Source organism: Tyto alba, unplaced genomic scaffold (genome assembly GCF_018691265.1).
Source record: "Tyto alba isolate M040663 unplaced genomic scaffold, T.alba_DEE_v4.0 Super-Scaffold_11, whole genome shotgun sequence".
In the NCBI taxonomy this organism is placed as follows: Eukaryota; Metazoa; Chordata; class Aves; order Strigiformes; family Tytonidae; genus Tyto; species Tyto alba.
The window spans coordinates 691,120-716,637 of NW_024881273.1; the positions used below are offsets into that span (position 1 = coordinate 691,120).

Genomic DNA, 25,518 nt, shown 5'->3' on the forward strand with positions numbered 1-25,518 from the left:
GTCCCCAGAGCCGCTGCTGGCCGGGAGCAGGCCAGCCGGCCTCGTGCCGCACGACGCACAGAGCCTGCCCCGGGGTTTGGAAGCCGGTCGGCCAAGGCTGCCCAGCTCAGCTGCCTGGTGGTACGGCTGCTGGCATGGCTACTGGCATGGCTACTGGCACAGCTGCTGGCACAGCCACTGGCACAGCCACCGGCACGGCCACTGGCACAACCATTGGCACGGCCACTGGCACGGCCACTGGCACGGCCACTGGCACAACCATTGGCACGGCCACTGGCACGGCCACTGGCACGGCTGGCAGACCCAGCGCAGCCAGGGGCCAGCGCTCTGCTCGGCGGGGCCGTGCTGGGGATCCCCGGGGAACGCCACCCCAGAAACGCGCGGCGCTTTCTCAGGCCTCACGATGAGTTTGGGCTGTTTCGGCTGGAGAGCCAGCTCAGTTCGTAGCTCTCCCTAGCAAGCACTACTGATTTATAAAATCAAACAATAACTTTCAGGACAGTCTACTCACACCATAAACATCTGAAAGAAAATCCATCTCTTCTCCATGCAAAACCACTGATGAGTTCATGAACTGTACTGTGCAATAAATCAGTTTTGCTTGTGCAGGAGAGCTGAGGTTTTTTAGGTTCCTAATAGGCACTCTGACAATGTGATTGCTCCATATTTCTTTGTAGCTGTCACCTTTGCAGACCTGTCAATGCTCCTAATCTTTTTTCATTGCGATGTCAAGTTTTGGTAAGTGCAGAGGTAGGAGGTGGGATGGGATGTGAGCGATACCGGGACCAGTTGCCCGAGTCAGGCCTGAAGCCCACCCCTGGGCTGCTGCCCTGCACCGGGGCAGAGCGGCATCGCTGGGCGCGGGTCTGGCCCCGGGGCGTCAGGACGAGCACCCCAAGGCCCCCTCCCCTCACCCCTCCTCCCTCCCCCTCCCTGCCCGGCCCTCGCCAGACCCATCCTGCACTTTCCCCCCTCCCAGCACACCGGCCGGCGCAGGGGTGCTGCTCCCGTGCTGGGACAGCCAGCTCCAAACTGCTAACGCATACAAGAAAACATACTTTTAATATTCAGCATCTGGATAGACAATAAAAACTGGGACAAATAGTCTAGTTGAGGCAATTACCTTAGCATAAATGTATATATTATTTATAAATGGCTTTGAATATATAAATAATATTGATAAAATTTGCATGAGTAAAAAGAGACATAATTACCAAATGATGCCTCAGAGCAGTGGATCCTGCTGGCTGCTTGCTGCCCTGATTCTCGTCCCGGGGGACCCTGCCCCAGCCCTCTTTCAGCACTAAAAATACAACATACACATTAAACTGAGCTGAAAAATAGAGCCTAAAACATGTAAACCAGTTTAGAAGAGTCAGCACTGCCCATATGGCCTGCCCGAGCGGGTTTGGCTGGGTTTTGGGGGCGATTTTAGAATTTGGTGTTTCCCAGGGTTGTAATTCAGGACGGGTGGCGCAGCTCGGCAGAGAGGAGCACCCCGTGTCCGGCAGCCCGGGGGTGCAGGGCTGCGGCCCCCAGCGATGCCGGGGTGGCCCTGCCCCACCGCCGGCCCTCCGCGTCAGAGTTTGCCAAGCGCGGGGCTCCGGCCAGCCCGGCCTGCCCGAGCCCGGCGGGTGCAGGACCGGTTGCCACCACGGTGATTCACTGGCCGGGCACTGCCGGGGCGATTGCGGTGGCCGCACTTCCCTGTCTCGCCAGCCACCGCTTGCCCACCGCAGCCCCTGCTAGCCCCAGCCAGCCCCTACCTGCTCGCCCCCTCCTCTCCATGAAGGGGCCATGAAACCCTAAGGACTTTTACAGCTTTCCAGCCCTCACCGGAACACACGAGGAGCTTCTGTAAAGTTAAATTCACCAGCAAAGTGAAAACACGGATGAGAAGAAAAGGAGCCAAGCCCTTGCCTGGTTTCTGAGTCGCTGCTAGATGAAGTTGTCTGAGTCTGGCGTGTCCCACACACCACACGCGGCTCTTTAATAAAATTGGCTGAGATTTGTTGATAAGCCTGAAGCAAAGTCAATGTGAAGTGTCAATCCCGCCGTTCGCGGGAGCCTTCGGGGGTCAAGCTGCTTCCTCGGTATGATCGTCGTATCAAAGATATGTCAGCCGCGTGTTAACTGTTTTCTTATGAATCGCGCTCGAGATCAGACACGAGACGCAGATAAACCAGAGCGAAGGGGCTGGAGCTGCGTTGTGCTTTGCCAGCCGAGGCTCGCGGTGGCCCCGGGGGGCTCTGCAGTCCCTGACCTGCGGCCGCAGTGCCCGGGCCAGGGTGGCCAAGGCCAGGAGGTGACACAGGGGGGCCCGGGGGCCACGAGCGGGGTGGCTGCCGACGCTAAATCCCCCTGAGCCCCGGGGGTGCCACCGCCCGTGCCAGGCTGCTCTTTGTGGGATGAGCATCTAATGGTCGCACAGTCCGCACTAAGTGAAGCTGAAAGAGAAGAAATCAAAAGAAGTGGGGTTTAATTAAGTATCAACCAAGATCTATGCAACTTTCTCTCCTCATCATAAATATTAATAAGGAGCAAGCAGTGGCTCCGTGCGGCAGGCACTGTCGAGCCATGAAGGGATGTTAATTCCAGGCTCTTTGAGATGGACTAAGCGTGACACAGAGCCTCTTTGATTTGGAATATTCCTTGGGTTTAAAAGTTAAATAACATGAAGGGGGATTTAGTGGGTAGTAAACCATTAGTGAGTCCAGGATTTAAACTCCAGTACGCGTGTAGTGTATTTCATGATTGCCAAACTGATTAATGGAGGCGTTGCTGGAGGAGCTCCCTCGCCAGCCCTGGGCGCACGTGGCTGGCGGGGTCTGCACGGCTGGGTGGGCAGCGGCGGGGACCTGCCAGGGCGGGGAGCAGGAGCCGGGGCACCCAGGGCCACCCCCTGTCCTGCAGACCCCACAGGCAGTTATTAAAGGTGACACAGCCAGCCTAAGTAAGGACTCGCAGAGCCCACTAAATCTCTAGCCATCCCTTAAATAAAACTTTATGCTGGCTAATAAATTTTAATGCCACTTGTCAGTGCTTGATAACTGTGATCATTTAACGGAGGAGGAGAAACCCCGGTGCTGGAGCGTGGCGGCTGTGCCATGCGCGGTGCCCGCGGTGCCCGCGGTGCTGCCCCTCCGCGCCGCTGCTCCCCGTGTCCACCCTGGGAACAAGCGAATCCTGCCAGTTCCCTCCCTCCCGGCAGCAAACCGACCCTTCCTGCTGTGTGCTGAGGAACAGACATCTTCAAGGGCTGGAAAACAACTGCGGCCCGAGGAGAGGAGCAAAGGGCTCTGCAGGTGACGTTCACACTGAAGCTTAATGACAGCAACACCGGTGTGACACAGCTCACTCTCACATGCACCATGACTGCTCACTTGATGTCTTGATTCTCCCGTCCTCAGCCTGCGCTGCCTGGTGCAGTTGGGAAGTCTGCTGGCAGCCCTGACCATCACACAGCACAAACCCACAATTTCAGCACCGCGCTTGTGTCCACTTGTGGTTAAGAAGTGCAAGAAGTGTGTCCGTGAGGGCAAAGGCTGTCCCCTGGCACAATGCCCACGGTGGGGCTCTGGCCCCTGGCTCCAGCTGCTCAGCCACACTGCAATAATCAATAATGATAATAATTATTACAGGAGCAGCATGAATTTCCTATCAAATTAAATCACACAATGAATAGTTTTCATGTTTTATTAAACAAAAGCCTCTCTCTGAAGAGGTTTGATGGTGCCAAAGTGTCTTTGGTTCGCCACAGCAGTGCATCGTGACAGACCCTCGCACACGCCTGCCCCGGAGGGACGGGGACATGGGTGTCCTCTGCTCCCCCCTCGGCACCCGCAGGCCCATGCTGTGCTCATGCTGGCACCGACCCGCAGGCCGGCACAGGGCCGGACCCTCCCCTCCCGCTGCCCCCCGGGCTCCGCAGGGCACCCTGGAAAGCTCAGGGGGGCCGTGTCCCCGCTCCCGCGGCCGTCACCGTCGCCTCCAGCCGAGCCCGAAGAGACTCCGTCCTCAGCCGGGGCAGGAGACCTGCTGAGCCGTGCCTCTGAAACCTGGGTCTCACCAGCATGGATTAACCTGGTCTGAATCGGCACGGCTTTAACCTGCTCATCCTCTGGCATCTGTTTTTAGGAAATATAGAAAGCTAGGGAAAAAAATATCCCTACCTGGCCTCCAAGCTGCGCCAGCACCATGCGAGTGTCGTCCCCTCCGCGGGAAGGTCTCCAGCACCTCACAAGCCCTGCGGGCTGCCGGGGCAGTGGGATAACCCCCCCTCCCGCCTGGACTGGCGGTAACTAAGCTCGGTCCTGCACCATGCCAGCCTGGGGCTTGAACCCAGCCGCTGACTTGGGCAAATAATTGCTTTTTTTCTTTTAATTTGCTGGTCAAACAGGGAGTGAGGAGTGCAAAAAGCAGTTTATGCCATCTCAAACCAGTAATTTTCAGTATGCTTGGGGACAGAAGATAAAAGCATTTGCTTTTGGAAGAATGAAATGTTGTGTTTGGGATTTGGGGGGGAATTGTACAGAATAATAAAGTTTTCAGTTTTCAAAAAACTGCTTTTGAGGCCAACAGATTTGTTGGATTTCACAAAAGAATTTCAATAGTCCAAGAACTGTGTTTTTCATCACTAATTCAAAACACTTTCCCGGCTTTACTCAAGACCCTGAGCCTGGGTTAACAGCAGAGTTTATCCAACTGCAGCATCTCTCAGCCTCCTCCCACGGCTGCCAGAGGCCGCTGACGAGGCTGCTCGGCCGAGGCGCTGCTGGGCACGGCAAATCTCAGCACAGCCCCGCTCGCAGCCCTGCTGACCGGTGCTCGCGCTCACAGGGCATTTAATTTTTCTGTCTGGATTGTACAGTGCAGTAATGGTTACGGCCGAGTGGCTGCAGGGCCGGCCCAGCAAAACCCAGGGAGAGGAACCAGCTCTGAAGGTGGTGTGTGGGAATGGATTAGATTTAACTTGCTGGACAGGGAAGTGTCATGCAGGCAGGAGATATGCGTGGAAAGGATCAGCTCACTTTGCATAATAGCATTTCCTTCCTCCGCTCGCCTCACATGCCGCCTTTCAGCACGGCTGCACACTGAGATTTCATGTAATTTTGTTTTAGTGCAGAATTTAATGTTAAGTTTAAATATGTAATTATCTTTAATTGAAATTACATCCATGCTTTTCATTAACAAGATGCAAAGAGTGAGCAGTATAACGCAGAGATGTGAGATCCAGGCTGCGCGGCGCGCCAGACCAGGTTGCAGGTTTGCTGCGGCCCCGTCCCGGGCCGAGTCCCACTAACTCCCGTCCGAAGTTTCACGGGTGGGTTTACAGGGAGTTTACAGGGGCGCCCAGGGCCGGCGGGGCGCGGGGACCCCCCCTGCCCGGCCTCGGCTGCGCCCCCGCACCGGCTGCCGGCGTTCGCAGGGTGCTCCCGCACCCCCCCGCACCCCGAGGGCCCCGGCCGGTCCCCGGGGGGTGGGAGGTGCAGCCCGGCCCCCCCCCCCCCCCCTCCCCGCCCCGCGGCTCGGCTGGAGCGGGAGCGCCCGGGCCGGGGGCACCGCGGGGTGCGGGGGGGGGGGGGGGGGGGGCCGTGTCTCCCGGCGCCGTGACCCCCCGCGGGGCAGCGCGGAGCGGCGCGGAGCAGGCGGCGTTGAGCGGCGCGGGTAGCGCGGAACAGCGCGCGTCAGGCAGCGCGGAGCAGCGCGGGGCAGCGCGGAGCGGAGCAGGCGGAGCAGGCAGCGCAGAGCAGCGCGGGGCAGCGCAGAGCAGCGCGGGGCAGCGCGGAGCAGCGCGGAGCAGCGCGGAGCGGGCACCAGGGGGTAGCATTGGTCCGGCGGTGCCGGCGCTGCGAGCCCGCGGGGCTCAGCCCCGGCGCGGGACGCGCGGCGGTTTCGCTTCCCGAGCGGCCGGGGAACAATGCGCGGCCGTGAGCGGGTGCACAATTGCATTTAGGAGCAGCCGCAGCCCCTCTGTCATGTTGCATGGGAAAAATAATCTGTTTCTAGATTTAGTCCTTTTCAGACCTTAAGGTCAGTGATTCAAGCGGACGTTAAACTAATACAGCAAGACAACGTTGTTACGATTGTCTGGTGGCTCCTCTGAAAACCTATTGGTCCTTTCAAATTCTCGTACTTCATTTAGAGCCGCTCTTCAGCCAGCTTTGTTCCCCCGGGGGGCTCACCAGCACACCCAAACCTGCATCTTTTAAACCCCAGACTGGTCCATGGTGCATTCTGCATCTTTACAATTCCCACGGGATAATCCGGTCCCTCACCCCGACACCGGTTGAAGGGGCGCACAGGCGAACGAGCCCCCATCCCGGCAGAGGGGCTCCTTGGGGCTGGCTGTTATCGCTGAGCCCCGGTCACCCTGAAGAAAAGGCTCGTCAGAGCCCTGTCTCAGCAGCCAGCACTTGCCACCGACCTTGGTTCAGGCTGGGAAAAGCATTCTACATTTTTGATGTAATGTTTCCTAATGTTTCACCCAACAACCCATAAATTTCACAAGAACAAGCCCATAAAGGGTTTGTTTGAGGAGAAAAGGACAGATTGCTACAGGCTGTAACTCTGCAGAGTGAGAGGCCTTTAAAGAAGCTCTTGACAAACAGCAAAAGAAGTGCTGTGCATGCACAGGACCGTTCCACGGGGCAGGATCCTGCCCTCCCCGCTGGAGGCTGGAGGGAAGGCAAAGCCCCGTCCTGGGCACGGATCCTGGGCCTGCAGCAGCCCCCCCCGACGAGGGCACCGCTCAGGTAATGCACCCCCGGGGACAGACAGGGCAGAGCAAAAATGGCACAAATGCTTCAAAGGAGCTCTCCGAGTAGAGCAGAGCACAGCATGTTACTGGGGCAATTGCACCGGGGACGCTTCTCACCCCACCTCATCAGCTACATTTAAATTTCTCTAAACAATTATTTAAAAAGCAAAGAGAAAGACCTTTCTGTGTGTGAGTGATTACATTGTTCACTGACCGTGCTCCGTGAACTCAGGTCTTTGTTGCCACCAAAGCAGTTTCTGTGCCTCTTAGATGCACAGTTCCTACGGATTTATACTAAATGCTCTTCAGACTTGTTAGTAACAGTCAGGGAGACAATCAGCACATGCTAAAGTCCTGCTCTGACAGTGCAATCAATTAAATATCAATTAATCAGTTAATCAGTATAGAGGATACACAGAACAATGCCAGTGATGGCTAGTTTCTAACCCTGAATGTTTTGTGCCAGCTCCACGTATGCAGCTTGACAGGTATGTTATTTTTTTGTGAGGGAGTTTCAGACAGTGGGGTTCCCAATCTGCAGGACAGAGCTGGACCAGCGCTGCAGATGCTTTCCCACATGTACTCATTAGATCAGCTAAATAACTCCCTTCCTCCAAATTACCTGTGTTTGCATCTTCTGCCGTGGTCATTTTCAGCCAATATCCTTGTAAGGGAAGTTTAGTAATGCTCCTGAAAAGTGCTTTTTAAACTCAAATGCTCAAATATCCTCATAACTGTGTAACAGATCATCAGTGTGAAGTTGACACTCAGATGCGTAATTACAGTGCTGTGTCCTCGTTGTTACTGTGTGAGGTAGGAGGAATGAGAAACAAACCATGCGTCCTGCCTAACGCAACACCCGTCGGGAGCCCCCACTGCTGACCTCCAGCTTTCCTGTCCTTACAGCCAAGGCTTCATCAGTGCAGAAAATCACAGAGAACTTGGAGAAAAAAAAAAAATAAAAAATCAAGGGTTTAGGCATTTGCTTCTAAATAGGAAGCAACTAAATTTGCCATGGAAGCTGTCACAAATTCCTCTTCCAGCTGTGGAGATAGGAAGGATGCCAAGACGCTGGCGTAGCAGATCTTGGCACTCTCCAGGACTCTGGCTGCTCCGTGTTTCTCACAGCGGAAAGGATCCGGCAGTCCCCACCACAGCCGCCCCAGCACCTCGCGGGGACACGCTCGGGCGGGCGCCGGCTGTCCCGCGCCTCGGGAGCCGGGGGCGGCTGCTCCTGCCCTGGCGACCTGGTGCCAGCGGTTGCGTGAAGCGGCTCCTCGGCACCGGCAGTTGTGACACGGGTGCTTCGGTCCTGGGGGAGCCGCTTGAACGGTTCTATTTCTAGCGCACGCCTTCTTGCTCTTCCTTCCTTTCTCCTCTGGTCCGTGACCGTTCACACCAGAAAGTCTCCCCATCTGCACCCTTTCGCCCTTCAAGCCCCCAACGCTTCTCACAGTAAAGCCAGGCCGGGTGGCCCCGGAGACCTTTTCACCTCGGGCATGTCCTGCCTGTGCCTTAACCTGATTTGGATGTGCCTGTGATGTGAGTGATACACCTACCCAGAGCCCGAGACCTCCAGAAGCCACTGCTCGTTTCCATAGACCCCCATAAATGGATAACTGGCTCTTTTAATCTTGTTACTAAATTGTAATGGAATTATCCCTCTAATCCTTTGGAGCAAGAGCAGAACTCAGCCACCAATATAAAATTAAAAAAAACCCCTTACAGTAATCATAGATTTTTAAAGTATTTATTTTGTGCTGCTCTCAGATAGGCTGTATATAAAATTTTATTTCAGAGGAATAATGCCATGTAGCGCACTTTGTGGCTGCACTGTGATTAAGTCCTTTTTAATCTGCTGTGTATGTTGAGGTGCAGTGCTTTCCCAGCACAGCTCCCTCCATGCCAGACTCTCTATTAATGGGGTTACCGGCTTATCAGAAAGAGGCAGAATTACCCAGCTACAGGAGGTTTTTACTCTGATCTGCTTAGAAGCCCGGGCCATTTCAGGGCAGGGAGGGCTCAGGGACTGTAAGCCTGTTTCTTCCGCAGGACCATGTGACCCTCACTGCTCTATTTTCTTGCAAGGAACTTTTTAGCTGGTAAATCTGTCTAGAATGATTGGTTCCTGCTGCTGCTCTGTCTGTCTGTCTGCCTGCCTCACCACGGGCAGTAACTGGCCGCTGCCAGGATGGGCAGCTAACACCGCTGACGGGGATGGGGGAGCAGAGACGGAGCCAGCAGAATGGTCAGCAAGTGCCCGGGAGCTGACGTTGCCTGGGTATTGTCACAGTGAGCACAGCAAAAGGGTGTTTGATGGAAGAAATCGTTGGCAATAGGATGGGGAAGTGCAGTCAGCTCCAGAGCCCGGGGTACCTGGTGCCATCAGGAGCCGGCAGCTGGCGCTGCCACGGTGCAGTGCACGGAGCCGTCCTGCTTGTGACCCCGCTGCAGCGTCCTCCTCCTTGCCAGCATTTTGCAGTAACAGGTCCTGTCCACTCCCTTTCGACCATAGGTCCCAAATCTTGACTCTGGGTGGTGGTGGCAGAGCGGGGATGGGGACTAGGGCAACAGAGCCTGTGATCAAGACAAGCAGAGCATGGTGAGAAGGACTCTTCTTCACGCAGCACAACCCTGACACCGTGGGGGCACAAGCAAAATCCTTTGGTTGATGCAAAGGCATCCTCTGGAAAGAGATGGGGTTACAGGCAGGAACACGTCCCCGCCGGGCTGCGGGGGCTCGTAGCAGCATCTGTGCAATGTGAAGGAAGAAACGTTGGCGTGAGGGACCTGCCGTCCTGGTTTGCTCGGCGCCTGGCACGTGGGGTGAGGTAGAGAGTGAGGAAGGAGCGGGTTAGGGATGTGCTAGCGTCTTGTCACAAAGCATTTGCTGACCTTTCTGTAAATATTTCTCAGAAAAGGCTAAATGCCCGGGTCAGTTCAGAGGGTGCTGTGCTGTGATCAGCACTTTGCCTGGGGCCACGGCCACGGCTGCCTTTGACAAACAGCAGTTGACCCGAGCCACTGCGGGCGCAGGCAGCCGCGGCGCGGGGGCAAGCGCGGCCCGGCAGCACGCTGCCGGCTGAACCGCCCTCGCCGGCCGCTCCGGAGGGGCCAGCGCTGACGGCCACAGCTTCCTGCACCGGGCAGAGGGTGTTTTAGGGAAAACTATGCCATTTAGTCCTTAATAAAGTGAACGCTGCAGAACACAAGACATTTATGAAACGCCGCTCCTCACCTGACGACTTTGCCTGGATTTTCTAACCCCAAATGAAAGAAGCCTTATCCGTTTGCATTGCAAGCACCACCTATCAAGTGGAAAGAGTAATTTCATGGGAAGTCGTATCATCTGACTTAACATGAGGGCAAAAAAAAGGGTTTCACAGGGATGTTTCTAAATGTGAAGTGTATTTCTTTTTTTTTTTTGTCATTTGATGGCAGAAACTACTGCATGGAAATTAAAGCTTGGGGAGTCATACAGTGAAGTCTCATAGACCAGACCCCTGCAAATACTGTGCTGCTAAATGCACACAGCTGGAGAAACCCCCACAAACACCGTCTATTGGAAGGATGCACTGCAGCTGGCACAGCCTTTTATCAGTCCCACCAGTCCATGAAAAATCTGCCCTGGTTTCTTACACCAGTTTGACTCCGGATCACACTGGACCCGCTCGCGTCGGTGAGAATGAAGCCGATGTGGCAGAACCTGGTGACAAATCTTCCCGGCAGCGTTTGAGCAGAGGCGGCTGCGCTGGGCTGGAGCGGAGCAGCCCCGGGACCCCGCGCGCTGCCCGGGGTCTGCGAGGGGCCGGGGGAAGGAGGCGAGGGAAGCGCTCGCTGCACAGCCAGCCTTCCACGTGCTGCCCTTTGCATGCCAAGTACCTGCCATGCCAGCGCCTTCCTCAGCTATTTTCTGTTCCCACTCTGACCCAAATGCTGTCTGTGACTGCGCATAACTGCTCCCGCTCACCTCCGGCGCAATTACTGCCTGCTAACATCCCCCTCCTGCTTCCCGGAGACACAGACACGGAGAGGGAATTTGCTAAAGGTGGCGTCAGAAGTTCAGCACCCCCACGGCATCCAAAACGCCCGAGAAATGCTCAGGAGGTTGGCTCGAGCATCAAGGATGCGGCGTGCCTCCCAGCCCTGACACGGGCGGCTCCGCGAGTGAGCTTGCACGGCAGCGGTTCCATTACGCGTGTGCGCAGGAATGTGTGTGCATGTGTGCGTGGGAATGCCTGAGGCCCCCGGCCTGCAAAGATTTATGTACGTGCTTAACTCTTAGCAGATGAGAAATCCCACTGAGACTATGCATGTGCTACAGGTTAAAGACAGGCATAAAGCTTTGAAGAGTCTAAATCTTAGATTATAAAGATTATAAATTTTAGGAGGACAAGGACAGCCTCTGTCTGTACAGCAGCAGTGTCCTGCAGAGGAGGGACAGCTTCTGCCCACAGTTGCACCCCCTCACCCTCATCCCCCCCGTACTGGCACGGCAGGACTGCGCCGGCGTGCGGCCCCCGGGGGTGCCAGGCACGGCCCGGGAAGGCTCTGGGCAGGCTGGCGGTCACGGTGTGCGTGTCAGGGGAACGCGCTTCTACTCAAAGGAAGGGAACGCGATGCGAAGCAGATGACACATCCATTCCTCTGCCGGCACTGGAGCTCGCACGGGACCGTGGAGCGAGCCGCAGGCTGCCGGCGACGGGGGGGGTCCTCACCCCACCAGCCCCCCGCTCGCTGCCGCGGCAAGACCGCGGGGAGCTGATGTGGCAGGAACCGGAGACAGAGCCTGGGGACGTGCCCGAGTTTGCCAGAGCGGCCGTGCTCGGGTGGGACTGGTGCTGGCAGAGCCCGCGGTGCCGTTCCGGGGGGGCCGGGGGTCCCCGCTGGCCACCAGCCACCCAGCCCCATCGTGGGGAATGCCACAGCACGCAGGTGGCACCAGCCATCCCGTTTTGTTTGGTATAATTTCAAAAAGATGGGGCAAGAGGAAACTATTTCCTGCTACTCTGTATTTTTAATTCATATTTTCACAGCTCTGCCTGTCCTAAATCCCAAGCAGATGGTGCAACTCAGCCCGTCTCCTCCAGCAAGGATGATCCCCGGGGCCTCCCTGCAGAGTGTACATTTCAAAGGATAATTCCACAAGCACTTCTTACCCTGATCCAGAGCCTTCTGAGCATCCGTGTACTTCATCACCCTTCACACAGACCTGCCCCTGCCCTGCACCAGCTCCCACCGGGGTTTCCTTTTCTCTTTTAAAAGGTAACTGGAGACAGAAGCTCTTAGATGCAGCCTTGGAAGCAAAGGTAGCTGTGAAATGCAAGAAGCAAAAGTGGAAAAAAACCCCAAGAAACAAAACCAAAAGAGAAAAGAAGGAAAACCCCTGTATGAATTCTGTGATTTATGCTACAAAAATGGGAACCGTCCCCCCCGCCTTCCAGGTGTGGAGGTAACCCCAACCTCGGTCGAAGACGGGGCAAGAGAAGCAAGCTCATTTCAAAGCAGCCCCTTCCCTGCACCTGCAGCACCTTTTTGTGCTCGGGAAGCATTTCTGCACTAACAAATCCCGTTTAATAATTGCGTTACAAAAGCCTCACTCTGAATATTTAATAGAATTATTGCTAGTTATCAGCACAAGTAGGTGATAAATCACAAGCCGCCTTTACCCAACACCAGGCAGAGCCATTACAGGGTTTCAATCATGTTTCCCACCCTGCTCCCATGTCAGAATGACCATGAATTAAACAGAAAAACAAACAACCAACCTGCCCCCAACTCCCCGGGTTTCATTCCTTTACAAAATAAAAAGACAAAGCAGCATTACAGGCTCAGGCCCGGGCCCAGCTGTCCCCGAGTGCCACCAGCCCAACTCCTCGGTGCCCTCGGCTCCCTCCGGCGCTGCCTCCCCGGCAGAGCCCTCCGGCGCTGCCCCCCTCCGCCGTGTATGAATGAGGTGATCTTTTCGCTGCCCTTTGTCTTGGAAAAAAATTAATTCTCATTTGCATTACCTCGACTAAATGTCACCCACCGATATTTTGTTAGACATTAGCAGTGCTGGCAGAGAGGGGCACGGGATAATTGCGTTCTGCCTAGCGGTGGGATTTACATAATTTCAGACAGCAATTAAAGAATCCCTGGGAATTTTTTTTTTTTTCTCTTCCAACCTCTCCTACAAAGAAAGTGTTCGTTTACATTAAGCGCTCAGCTCCTCGCTGTTCATTTGCATAAAATTAAAGGTTTTTGTGTTCTGGAACAGCAGGGTAACATTTAAAATTCCGTTTCAAAAAGCTCACCTTAGAATAATAAAATGTTAATATCATTTCATGGGCTGGAGAAGGTTGCCAGCTGCCTTTCACTTCAAACTTTTATCCAATACTAACTGTTTGGGTGGGTGATATTATTAATATTTTTTTTTGTTAAGATATAAACTTTCTTGAAAAAGTGCAGGGATGTAAATGTGCCTACCGATGGGTCTCTGCAGGGCTACTCCAGAGCAGAATGTTTGTTTACTCCATAGTTTTTTAATTAAAAAATCATGCAAAAGAGCAGCAGTGGAATATTACAGGCTTTAATGTGCCGTCATACTCCAGCCTAGGAAAGGAAATGCAATTTGGATCAAACCCCTTTCATTTGCTTTCATGGAGATGGAAGTGGCACTCCGACACGAGTCTGTAACGGGAGGTAACTTCCACTCCAAGCCCGCGCAGGTGGGGGGGCAGGGGGGCAGCGGGGGGCCCCAGCCCCTCGCTCCCAGGGCTGGCGGGGTCCCCCCGGGCCCCCCTCGAGCCCAGGGGAGGCAGAAGGGCGCGTGGCTCCCGGTCCCCGCGGGCTGGGCCACCAGCCCCTGCCAGGGAGGGAGCGGGCGGCAGTCCCGCAGCCACCGAGGAGGAGGAGGAGGAGGAGGATGGCGGCTCCGAGGGGCTCCGTGCCACATCGTGTGTGGGAAGGGGCTGGGAGCAGAGGCCAGAGGCTGTCTGAGCTGAAGCTCTCCCAGCCATCATCTGCCTTTATTCTGGGCAATCTATCAGCACTAAATAATAAAAAATGACATTTCCATTTGAAGATGACACTGTTGAGGTCCCTGAATGACCTTTCTCTATCACCAGGGTCTCTCGTGCCTGGGAGGAGTTGTCAGCAGCACTGCCTGCCCCACGCACGGGGCCCAGCGCGCTGCTGGGAGGACAAGCTCTGCCAGGCACCACTTCCACCAGTGCCAGGCAGGGAACAGCCCCCGGGGCTGGCAGCCACGTCCCCTTGCAGGGGGCACAGCTCCCCTTCCCTTGCACTGGAGATACGAAGCCTCTCCCCCACCTCATGACAGCTCCGAAGCAGAGCCAGCCCCACTGCAAGCGGGGGGACTCGGGCCACGGGGGTGCGGGAATCCATCCTGCATGGTGCTGGGCTGGTGCAGGCTCTGCAGGAGGAGCGGTGCAGGGCTGTGGGGAGGGGGGACACGAGCAGAGGCAGATCTCAGAAGAGATGAGGACTTACCCCTATAGTGGCAGCACGCTGTCACCTCCATCGTCCCATGGTGGCTTCAGCAGAGGGGCGATGGCAGCAGGGAGGAGCCCCAGTAAAGCACGTGCACGGTGCTCCTCATGCAGCAAGTGCAATCTGCAATCGCGTGTAAGGCAGGGGCAGGGCTGCTGGGACACGAGGACAAGGGGACGACGCTGCAGGGTGAATTTCACTGCACAGAGAGGTGGCAAACGTCCCACAGCGAGGATGGGACTCGGTCACAGCAGATCAGGAACCCTGGGGGGGCTCCGCTCCGAGCGCCTGGGGCGGGAGGCTTAGGGCAGCGGGTCCCACGCTGCCTGGGAGTTCAGGCCAGGCGCAGAGCCTGGGTCTGAGCGCTCTGCCGGCTTCGCTGGCCGGGGATGGCAAAGCACAGCTGCCCTGCTTGGTGGCATCGCCACAGGGAAGGGGCTCCGGAGGCGCGCGGCTCCTCCACGCCAGGCAGCAGGGATTCGGTGAGGAGCCCTCTGACCAGTCCCCGACCTCCCGCTGCCACGAGGATGCCCGACACGCCGGAGCGCAGCGCAGCCGGCAGCACCGCGGCCCGTGCCAGCCTGCCCCGCGGGGACAGAAGGGGCTGGGGGGGCTGCAAAGCCCACCCCACCCTCCCTCGGAGGAGCCCCGGCTGCCCGGGGGCAGGGGTGCTCCCTTTGACAGCAGCGCACCCAAAGCTCCCTCTGCCCCACCGCCGCGGGTGCAGGACGGCAGCGGGCAGAGGGTCAGGGGTGCGGGGGCCACCCAGGACCGGCGCTCGTGGGTTCCAGGGCTCCCCACCGCACCCACACCCCCCCCCCCTCCCTCTGTCCCCCTTCTCCCCGCGCTGCTCCCAGCACCGACACCGGCCCCCCGCGGCCGGCAGCCCTCGCCCACCCTGCCCACCGCCCCCCCGGCCGCCCCGCCGGGCCCCCCCGACAGCGGGGTTCTTGGAGCTGCTGAGGCAGGAGGAGATCTTCCACCTGGCAGTCCTCTTATCTGCCACCATTTGGGGCTGCTGTAGGATTGTTGCAAAAAGTATTTCATTAAAAATGAATCCGGATGCCAGCCGCTGTGTTATCGGAGTGGTTCAGAGGCAGGAGAACACTGAGCACAGACGATGGTCCCTGGTGCCCATGTTTGATTCCTGCTTTAGTCTCCAGGCCACTGAAACTCCTACCTGCTTGCCAGCAAGTGCCATTTTTTCTTAATGATTTGTGCAGGGAATCTACACCTTCACAGCTCCATCAGACACCAGCACAGGACAGACTCAGGCTTGTAAGCCTCCAGCTCACCAGCAACCTGTTTGCCAAACTGTTTTGTGTGTCTGGGAAGTGAGAATTATCATTGTATCCCTGTGAAAAATAATATAAACTAGGATCCACATGCCGTACGCTTCACACGAGAAGCTCCCAAGTACAACATGTGCCAGTCTGGTGTCAGCCAGCAATCTCCACCACCCGCGTCACCTCGTCTGCCAGGACACGTCCCGGTTCCTGAGAGTTTTCTGTGCTCTCCACATGCTCTTCCTGAGAAGTTTTAAAAGCCAACACAAAACCTGACCGTATTGTGGGCGAGCAAAGCAATGAGCAGACATCAAAGCAGAGAATGAAGAATAAAATGTTTCACTTGGGGAAAAAGTGATGTGACCCACCTCCTCTGAACGTGCAGAGCAGGCAGCAGCAGAGCTGGGAGCCCCTGGGCAAAGGTCCCCAAAAAGCAGGGTACCGCACCCCCAGAGAGACGGGGACCACGCACCCGCTTGTCCTCTAACACCCCAGGCCCTGTGGCTGAAAGGATGAGATGCTTTAATTTATAAAGCAAAAAAACCTGCATTTTCTGTCCCTATATACACGGAATATTTTTCACGTCTGTTGTGTTGGGACTAGCAGGACTGACATTTTGCTGCTCAAAATGGCCCGTTCAGGCTGCTGTCCTGCGACACGGCCACGCTGGCACCCATCACCCGGGCCCCTCGCCCGTGGGACCCCCGGGCATCGCACACAAACGCGGTGCACGTGCAGACGCACGGACGTGCTGCCGCGTGCCAGACTCACGGACACAGGGACACGCGCGTGGAGCATGAGCTGGTGAGCTGACCCAAACCCAGGCTCCATCCTCACAGGAAACATTAACTCTTCAGAAGCCATGTGCCTTCTGGATGAAAAGGAAACAAACTCTTTAAAAACGGAAACGTAAAAGATTTGCTTGGGAATTGCTCTTAGGAAAAGTCATGAATTCATTTTAAAATTCTTCATTTCAAAATTTGTTTTCATTACTTTTACATTATTTTATTACATCAGTAGTAGTGCATAATGTGACCTGTCATAGCATGTCAAGTCATGTCATAATATGCATAATAATAGAAGTGCATAATATTACATGTCATATTGACATAATCAGAATATTCTATTATTGACTTCGTCAAACTACTAATGACAGAAAATACTTTGCTCTAGAAAATAAGATTAAAAAGATGCAATCTATAACAAATAATACTTATTTCCCTTTGCAACTGTATTTTTATGTGTTTTCAATATATTTGTATAAAAATATTTAGACTAGTATATTACACGTTATGTGCTGCTACATATAATTCCACAAAATACTGGAATAAGAAAAATTAAAACAGGCCAAGTAAAATTTCCAGTTTGAAACTTTCAGTTTTTCTTAGTAAACAGTTCTCAAACCAAAATTAAGAAAGCCTTCTATATATGAAACCCGAAAGTTCCCCTTCTGAAGCAGGTACGTTAGCCCTAAGTAGAAGCAGAACACCCTTCCGGAGCCGAGGCCGCAGCAGCTCCGGGGGAGCCGCATCAGCGGTGCCCCAGCCTTGCACCCACACCCCCACACCCACCAGTGGTGCCCCCACCTCACACACACACCCCCACACCCACCAGTGGTGCCCCCACCTCACACACACACCCCCACACCCACCAGTGGTGCCCCCACCTCACACACACACCCCCACACCCACCAGTGGTGCCCCCACCTCACACCCACACCCCCTCACCCACCAGTGGTGCCCCAGCCTCGCACCCACACCCACCAGTGGTGCCCCAGCCTCGCACCCACACCCTCACCCCCACACCCACCAGTGGTGCCCCAGCCTCGCACCCACACCCTCACCCCCACACCCACCAGTGGTGCCCCAGCCTCACACCCACACCCTCGCACCCCCCTGCACACCCACGGCCGGAGCCGCCTCGGGCCCCCCCGCCGCGCTCGGGCTCGCACTGAGCCCGCTGGGATTTCTAATTGACTTGACACGTTATAAATTGCCTAACTTGGCTGTGATTGCTGTGAAGAATGGTACTTTAAAGGACTCAATATCTGTATATCTCCCTTTGATAAACATTGGCTTGCTGAGCTTAGATCTTATTTATTTACCCTTGGAGCAGGTTCATTACTATGTATTAGGTAGATATGACATATTTATGGAAATATGGGGAATCTTTGTGGAATATATTAAGATTAAATAAATCATTGACTATGTGGTCAAGAACTACAGCAATCCTGATGAATGATTCCATGATTTTTTTTGATCCATGTAGAATTTTAAGAGTCATCCCTTTTGTCTTCCTGGACTCCTGCAGAATTTCCCTCACCACCCCTAATACGCTGGGAAACGCAGGACGTGCACCTTTCTTGGGGAGAAAGTTCCAGGCTCCCCGTGGCCCATGCCCTGCAGAAGGGGTGGGGGGAAAGGCTCCTGGGAGACCCCCGGGGTGTCCAGACACCAAACCCCAGCCCCCAGGAACCTGCTTAGCAAGCTGAGAAATGGGTCTGACTCCGCTATCCCACACCATCCCCTGCACGGTAATCTGCCGCGTGCAGCCATTAGCCGATGAATTTACATATCTAATGGCGCATTTTCACAAATTAGTGGTAATTACATTTAAAACAGCTATTTTGATACAAATCAATGAGAGCCATGGCTAATGACATAAACGCTATTTCACTTGTCCCTTGGCCTCATTACCAACGCCGGCGGCGATGCGCAGAGCAGAGCCTGCAGGGCAGCAGGTCCGAGCAAAAGGCTTTTCTGGTGGGCACGGACCGGCCAGGCTTAGACAGACCGGAGCTACCACGGGGGCTTCCCGGCCCCCTCGGGCATTTCGATTCTTCCCTCCCCTTTCTTCCCAACCCCGCTCGCCGTTTAATAACCGGAGCTCGGTAACAGCGGTGCTGGTTGTGGTATAAGAGCGGCATCAGCGCGTGGGACGACACAACCCGAAGGGCCCCGGGTCCAGCTGCCCCTGTCCCCCCCGGCAGAGCTGAGCCCCACCAGCACCCACGCCACGCACACGGGGGGCTCCCCCAGGCCGGTCCCCACGGCGGGGGGCACCTTGGGCTCTTCCTCCTGCATCAGGTACATTTGTTTTCCAGCATCTTTGCTCCCATTAAGCGTCTGCTCCCCGCGCTGCCGACACGGGGCTCAACGCGGCAGCGGCCAGAGGATCTCCGCAGGGCACAGGCCTTATTTTCCTTTTGGCTCAGGACAGCTAATCAAAACCTGTAAATACTGGGGGATTCTTAAGGATAGTTAAGTAGCAAACTATCTGTTGATAATAAAATTTGCTTGCTTCTCACAGATAACCAATTTGCCTACTATCCAAAGAAAGGAATTGGGTGTCTGCTTCCTAAATTGTTTTAATCTCTGGCAAAGAGTGCTTCTGGCAGAGTCCCTCAGCTGGAAAATAGGAAATGAGTTCGAAACAATAGACAAACGTGAATAATGCAGAGCTTAAGATGTCTGATCTTGATCTCAGGCGGTGAAGTTTAAATAGATTCCTCAATTCACCTGCGTGTGACCACCCTGGGAAGGGGAGCGCCCTTCCCCGTGTCGGGTCTGGCAGCGATGTGCGCTCTCACCCGGCGCGGGGGCGAGCGGGGACGCGGTGCTGCCCCCCCAGTGCAGCCCTCACCCACCCTCTGCACGCTCCTCCCTGCCTGTGCTCCTGCCTTATCTTTACAGATATTTTCTCAATAGATCTTCGAACATTTTTCCATGATAGTCTTAAAAGGTTTCGAGAAATCTTAAAATTCTGGGGAAAAAACAGCCTTCCGCTTACCTCCTGGCAGAGAGGCTCTTTCTTTTGTAACCCCGTTAGTAACACTCACGTCACTGTGACACTAATTGAACTTTTTTATGCAAAGAGGCCCCTGGGCAAGAAGTTGCCGCCTGCACGCCAGGATAAGCCCCACGGCAGCCCCCGGGGTCACCACAGCCCCCCACGAGCTCGCCCCACAAACCGCCCCGTGCCTTCTCGTCGCAGGGCAGAGGGATCCTCCGGAGCCGGCATGTGATTTTTGGAACAGATACCGTATTTTGTCATCTTCTAATCACAATCTTGTCTGTGAGGACAGTGCTCTCGGCATTGCACGCCAGCGCTGCAAGTGCTGCCCTGAACGCTAAAGGAAATGCTCTTTTCCATCGCACTAAGTGAAACAATTCAAACCAGGAAAATCTTGATAAAAGTTTAATTAGGAAAACGGACTCCATCTGTAACATATCCCCATTCTCCCCATGTATTAACCCTTTTGCCATAAATCTGCCACCCTTGAAGAAACCTGCCTTCCTCACAAAACCTACTCAGGGTTCACATTATTTTAATCAGTTAGAGGGGTTTAATACATTATTGATTTTTAGGAGAATTGAAAAAGCTCCCGTATTAAGTCCAGGTTGCTTATTCTTTCTGTATATGACATTCAGGTACTTGTGAAAAATTATACCAATTATGAAATCAGCCATTTACTGCTTCAAAGTGCAATCAGTTGTCACACTGGAAAGCACTTGCTCCTGAATATTATTAGTTGGGCTATGTGCACAGGAAAGTGCTGAGAGGAAAGACTTTAACCAAAGGGCAATTGCATGAAATTTACTTAGAAATAGCTATTTATCACCCTTGGATTTCCTACTGTTCAAATCCACTGCAGACACTTTATGGAATGAAACAGCCATCTCACCAACGTAACTCAGCCAACTGAGGGGGTTTTTTCCTCACTGACATTAAATGAAAAATTTAGAAGTCATTGTAACAGCTTAAAGATGCATTATCCTTTTTGATGTGCAATTTTAGCTTCATATCAAAAGCCATATAAAATAACCCCCGCACAAACACAAAAAAGGAACTTTTAAAAGTTTTATGACATGTAGTTCATCTTACCTTTTATGCATCTAACAGGCACCGCTTCTCCTGCTGTTCTCAGAGACCATTGCATGATTACCACTATGGGGGAGAAAATATTGCCATAGCAGCAGCAAAACCAGCTGAAGGAAGGATTAGTCTCTAGAGCCTGGGAAATGGAGGGGGAGAAGCCGAGCACCACAACGCCAGCAAATTCCTCGGAAGCCAGAGCGGGGTGGAATTGCGGCAGAGCTGCCCATTAGAGAAGCCTTCAGTTGTGTCACAAACCGCCACCATTAATGGGTTTTGCTGCAGGCAACGAAGTGAGAGGGAACGTAAATTAAAGAGGGCACATTCAAGAGAAATTTCTAGCTCAGTAAAGGTGTCTTGTCTGGTTGTTTTCCAGAGTGGACAAGAATTTTAGAAGGCAAGGTCAACTTCTCAAAGCAGGAATAGAGCTGGTGAGCCTGGGAGTGCTGGCGCAGCACCATTAATGCGCAGGACTGACCGGTAGTTGATCAGGGACGGATGTGACCCTGCTCCTGTCTATGTCCCTGGGCTGCGGTGCACAGCACAGGGCGAGCACAGCCTCCTCACGCCCCAGGCACCGCTGCTTCTTCCCATTTCTCCAGGTGCAACGCGCAACAGGAACGGAACAACCGGGCTATTTCCATGTTGGAAGTGTGGTCAGGCGGACAGTGGTGAGTCTGGACACAGAGACAGTGACCGTGGGAATACACACAGTGTTCCCGTAGGAAAATGGGAAAGCGGCTCCCGGCCCGCTGGGTCTTGAAGACCTAAAGCGGGAGCAGCTAAGAGCCCCCGTACCTTTGAATACACCCGGCTTGTACACAGCAGCAACCCCCCAGCGAACCCAGGAGTCAGGAGCCGTCACAAGACGCCTCCTGCTCGCAGCTCCTCTCTGGAGAGGGCCAGACGACGGGATGAAAGCGCTGAACGGGAACCAGTCTCGTCCTCCTCCACACGGCAACCAGCTCTGCTGCTGGGGGGTGAGGGCTGGGCACCCGCCGTTTGTCACCTGAGCCGCGGGGCTCGCTCCTGCCGCCCGGGTCAGCACCCCCACCGCCTGGCTGCCCCCCCAGGACAAACCCAAACGGGCTTCCCGCGGGCACGCACGCTCCCGGCCGGGGAAGTCTCCCTCAGAGCATTTCAAAACCAGCTGGACCCCATCCCCAAAGCGTGCGGCACTGCTCCCTGCGGGGCCTGGGCACGAGCCACCCGCGCTTAAGGAGCCAAACATATAATCACCGACAAGGCTTGTGTTATTTGCCACAGTCAAACCCCGTGCTCCAGAACACAGACAACTTCAGAATTATTCTAGTCTAGAATTTCAGGTCCAAATCAAGAAAGGGGAGAGGGGGTGCTGAAAAGAGCTGCCTCTCTGATAGCCTGCACATGGTGTGGGTGCCTCGGATGTCTAAGACACAGCATGTTACAGAATGCATCAACAATAGTCTTAACAGGTGATGGCAACCAAGATCTAACAGCCTGCTTTATAGCACAGAAATAATGCAAAAACAGAACACTTACTGTATTTTAACTTAGCAAAAGGATTGCTATAATACCATTTAATTTAATAAATAGTAAAGTATTTATAAATGAACCATTTCATAAAGTGTTACCAATTTCTCCATACACAATAATATGATTTGCACAAACGTTTGTCCTTGAGGCAATAGAAATTTTCTTTGCAAATCAATCCTTACAAGGATTGTAATTAGTATCTGTTAAGGCAGCTAGCAGTACCTGTAGCTGTATTTCTCCCATAAAAGCCCCTATTGCTGCAAGCTCTCACACAAAGCTAACGACACAGAAGGAAAATGCACACGTTGTCTAGACTATTCATTTTAATCAGGCAAGAGTGATTTTTTGTGGCCCATTTGATATGACTTTTACACAAGATACAACCTCGCTCCACAGGGGCTGGCGGAAAAGGTCAACACTGCTGTATAAAAATACATTTAAAGAAGGAGTTTAGAAAAGCAAAAACTACAGATAAGGACTAGCATTGTTCAGGCAGAGCTGCAGGTGTTACATCTATCTGGTGATTTTCAAGAAATTTATAAATCTTCTAGATTGTTTTAAATGCTCAAAAATTAAAAAGGGGCTTATTTTCTGTTAGCTTCTTTCCTTAGCGATGGGATGCAGAGGAGAACCAATGTGTGATCATACGCTTTTGAGTTACGGTGGGTTTTAGCAGAAACCATTCCTTCAGAAAAGGTTTTTACACCCAAAAGTGAGTCCAGCGCAAACTCCTGCACCCTGCCCGGCCAGGTCGGGTGGGCAGAGACCCCACGGCCTCGGCGGTCGAGGCTGCCGGCCCCCGGTGCCAGCACGGCCGCTCATGCCCGTGAGGTGACCGAGCCCCCTGCAGAGCCCCGGGGCACCATCCCCCCACGGGACCCCACTCCCGAGGGACCGCCGGGTCTCGCACCACCCCAGCGAGGCAGGGCACCCGCGGGAGCAGACTTTGGCCGATACCTTGTGCTGAAGCACAACCACGCTCATGAAGAGCTTGGGGTGCCCCGGGGATCTGGATTGAGGGGCAGCGGGGCCCGGGGCTCACTGGGCTCGGGGGTGAGGGTGTCTCGGGCGCGGGGCTGGGGGCCAGGCAGCAACCCGCACCCAGCCCGGCGCTGCCGGCCCGCTTGTGCGCTCTCGCCAGAGCGCGCGCAGCCCTGCCAGCTCCCTCGTGCTTAAATCAGTGTTTTCCAGACTCTGTCATTATTACACGCTGTTCCAAAGCAGTGTTTTGCTGGGTGTAGTTTAGCTAACACTGCTCGTGATGATTAGTGCTAGTGCAAAATAAGATTAGCAGCGCTCCTGTGGCCAGGAGGAACAACACAAGCCATCCCTGCGGAGCCGGAGCCGCTCCAGACAGCAGCGCACAAAGGCAGCCCTGCGCCCTGCCCTGCTTCCCCTGGTAATTAAACTCCCATGCCAGGGCTCTGCAAGCCGGCTGGTGAGGGCAGGCTGCCCAGGAATCCCTCCCGCCCAGGGCCCAGAGAGACAAGCGCCATGATCCAGCCATCTCTGCTCCAGGGCATCCCACCCACGGGTGCCCCACGCTCTGCTGGTGGCCACCCCGGGGTGCTGGCACTCCTCAGCACAGCCACCGTCTCGTTGGGGAGCAGCTCTGAACCGAGCCCGGCACAGGAACCGGAGCCCTTTGGTCCCCCAAACGCAGGCGTGTGTCGGGGTGTCCGGCCGTCAGGGGTTCACCTGGAGCACCCCAGTGCTTTCGGCTGCACTCTAAGTGCCACCAAATAGCACAGCAGGAGCAAGATTGTTCTGTGAATAGGATCTAAAATTCCAGCTTTAGGTCCAAGTTTCAGCATTAATCATGCCATTCATCATCATTACCCGCAGTCACTCCACTCGCTGCCCCAAAGGCAGCAGCAGGGGCAGGGGCTGACGCACTTTGTTCCTTTCCCCCTCCAAAGGAGGAGAGGCCAGGCATCAGTAAGGCCATTGATCTGGAGCATTTGCCTGTCGTCCTGAGGAAGGAGGAAGTTAATTTATCACAGGATAGAGAAAACCCACTCTTTAAAATCCCTGCTTGCTCTTAATTACACAAAAACCTACCATGCTTGCTAAGCCTCGCTCTGAGAACCCAATAGCAGTGGCTCTGCAACAGAGTACAGGCAGCCTGTTTTCCAGGCAAAGACCCTTCACGTGGGACCAAACCGACACCCCCTCGTCCCCCCTTCACTCCCTGCTGCAAACACGCCTGGGACAGGAGCTGCCAGGGCTGTGGCTCTGACCCCACAGATCAGCTTCTGGACCCTCACACTCTCCAAAGCACATTAGAAGAGTATACATACAGGGAGATGGTACTTTAGCAATGGAATCTCTGTCCAGAAGGAAAATACAGCCCCAAGGCCAGCATTCTCCATGGTCTGATGGCTCATGAGTGACAAAGCAGTGGTTGTCCGATGTGGGGTGGGACCAGCAGCTGCACAGTGTGCCAGGACATTAATGCTGGTGCCAGAGGAGTGTTACCCCCCATGCCACCAGCTTATTCGGGGTCTCTGAACTAGGCACCTCCGGCTCACGCGTCCCTGTGAGCGCTGGACAGGAGGGTGCTACAAGGGTGAGGTGAGCCTGTGCAATGGAGCTGTGCTGCAAAAGAACAAAGCCAAGCGTGGCGAGGTTTCGGGTGCCAGCTGGGGCCCCAAAACCACAGCACTGCTTCAAACAATTCTGCTGGAGAGCCCGGCTCAGCCCAGCTGGCTGTTGTTCAAGGCTGCTCTGAGGGCAGAGCTATCTCTGGCACAGAGAGCAATGCTGAAGGCACAGCTGGCAAACCAAACCACTGCTTGGGCATCCTCATGCAGCCCCTTTGGGGCCTGAGGGAGCATCCCAGGCCCAACACCCATGGTGTGGTGGGGAACAGAGGACCAGTCGACCAGTCGGCCCCAGTCCCCGCGCCCACTGCCCACCAGCGACCCGCAGCCGCAGGTGCTGCTGCTCCGGAGAGCAAGAACAGCCAAGTCCATCACAAACCCGGCTGCGAGGCTGCCTGGAGATCTCCTTGGCATGCTCCAAGAGTTGTGAGAGGAAGATTAATCTTAATAATTACTGTCCTCAGCTTGCCTGAACCCATCCAAGCTCAGGCTTGCCCTGGACATGAAGCGCGCACAGGTCTGCCCGCACGCCCCAGCCTCCCCCCGCGCAGGGCTGTGCCCCACCTGCAGAGCAAACCCACCTCCCGACTGCAGCTCGGCAGCGCCTTGAGGCTCTTCCCCTCCTGTCCACAGAGTAAATGAAGTGGGGAGAGTAATACAGCGCGCTCTCGCCGAGACCGACAAGCCTGTGCCTCTCCTGGAGCCGCTGTGCTGGTATTAAACTGACAAGACAAGCTCGCAGTCAGTTATCGGCCAAAAAAATAATGAAGGAACAAGTCGGCAGAGCAAAGCCAAGTCACCCAGACCAGCCAAGTGGAGAATTTAATTTCTCGCAGGTTCCCCAGCAGCGAAGCGTCCCCGTGCCGTGGCCCTGCACACGCTGACAGCTCCGACCCAGCGGCCGCAGCCGCTCCCTCGCCCACGGGGCTGGGGGCAGCGGGTGCACTGCCCGGGGCCGGCAGGGAAGGGGCTGCCCTGGGCTCCT

At 54.9% G+C, this 25,518-nt stretch overlaps 1 long non-coding RNA gene across 1 annotated transcript; it reads left to right on the forward strand.

Moving 5' to 3' along the window:
* The first annotated feature begins 5,051 nt into the window (after positions 1–5,051).
* LOC122152764 lies at positions 5,052–13,308 on the forward strand. Its single transcript, XR_006164791.1, has 2 exons — positions 5,052–5,323; positions 10,202–13,308. It is a non-coding gene; the product is annotated as an uncharacterized LOC122152764 (long non-coding RNA).
* The last annotated feature ends 12,210 nt before the right edge of the window (positions 13,309–25,518 follow it).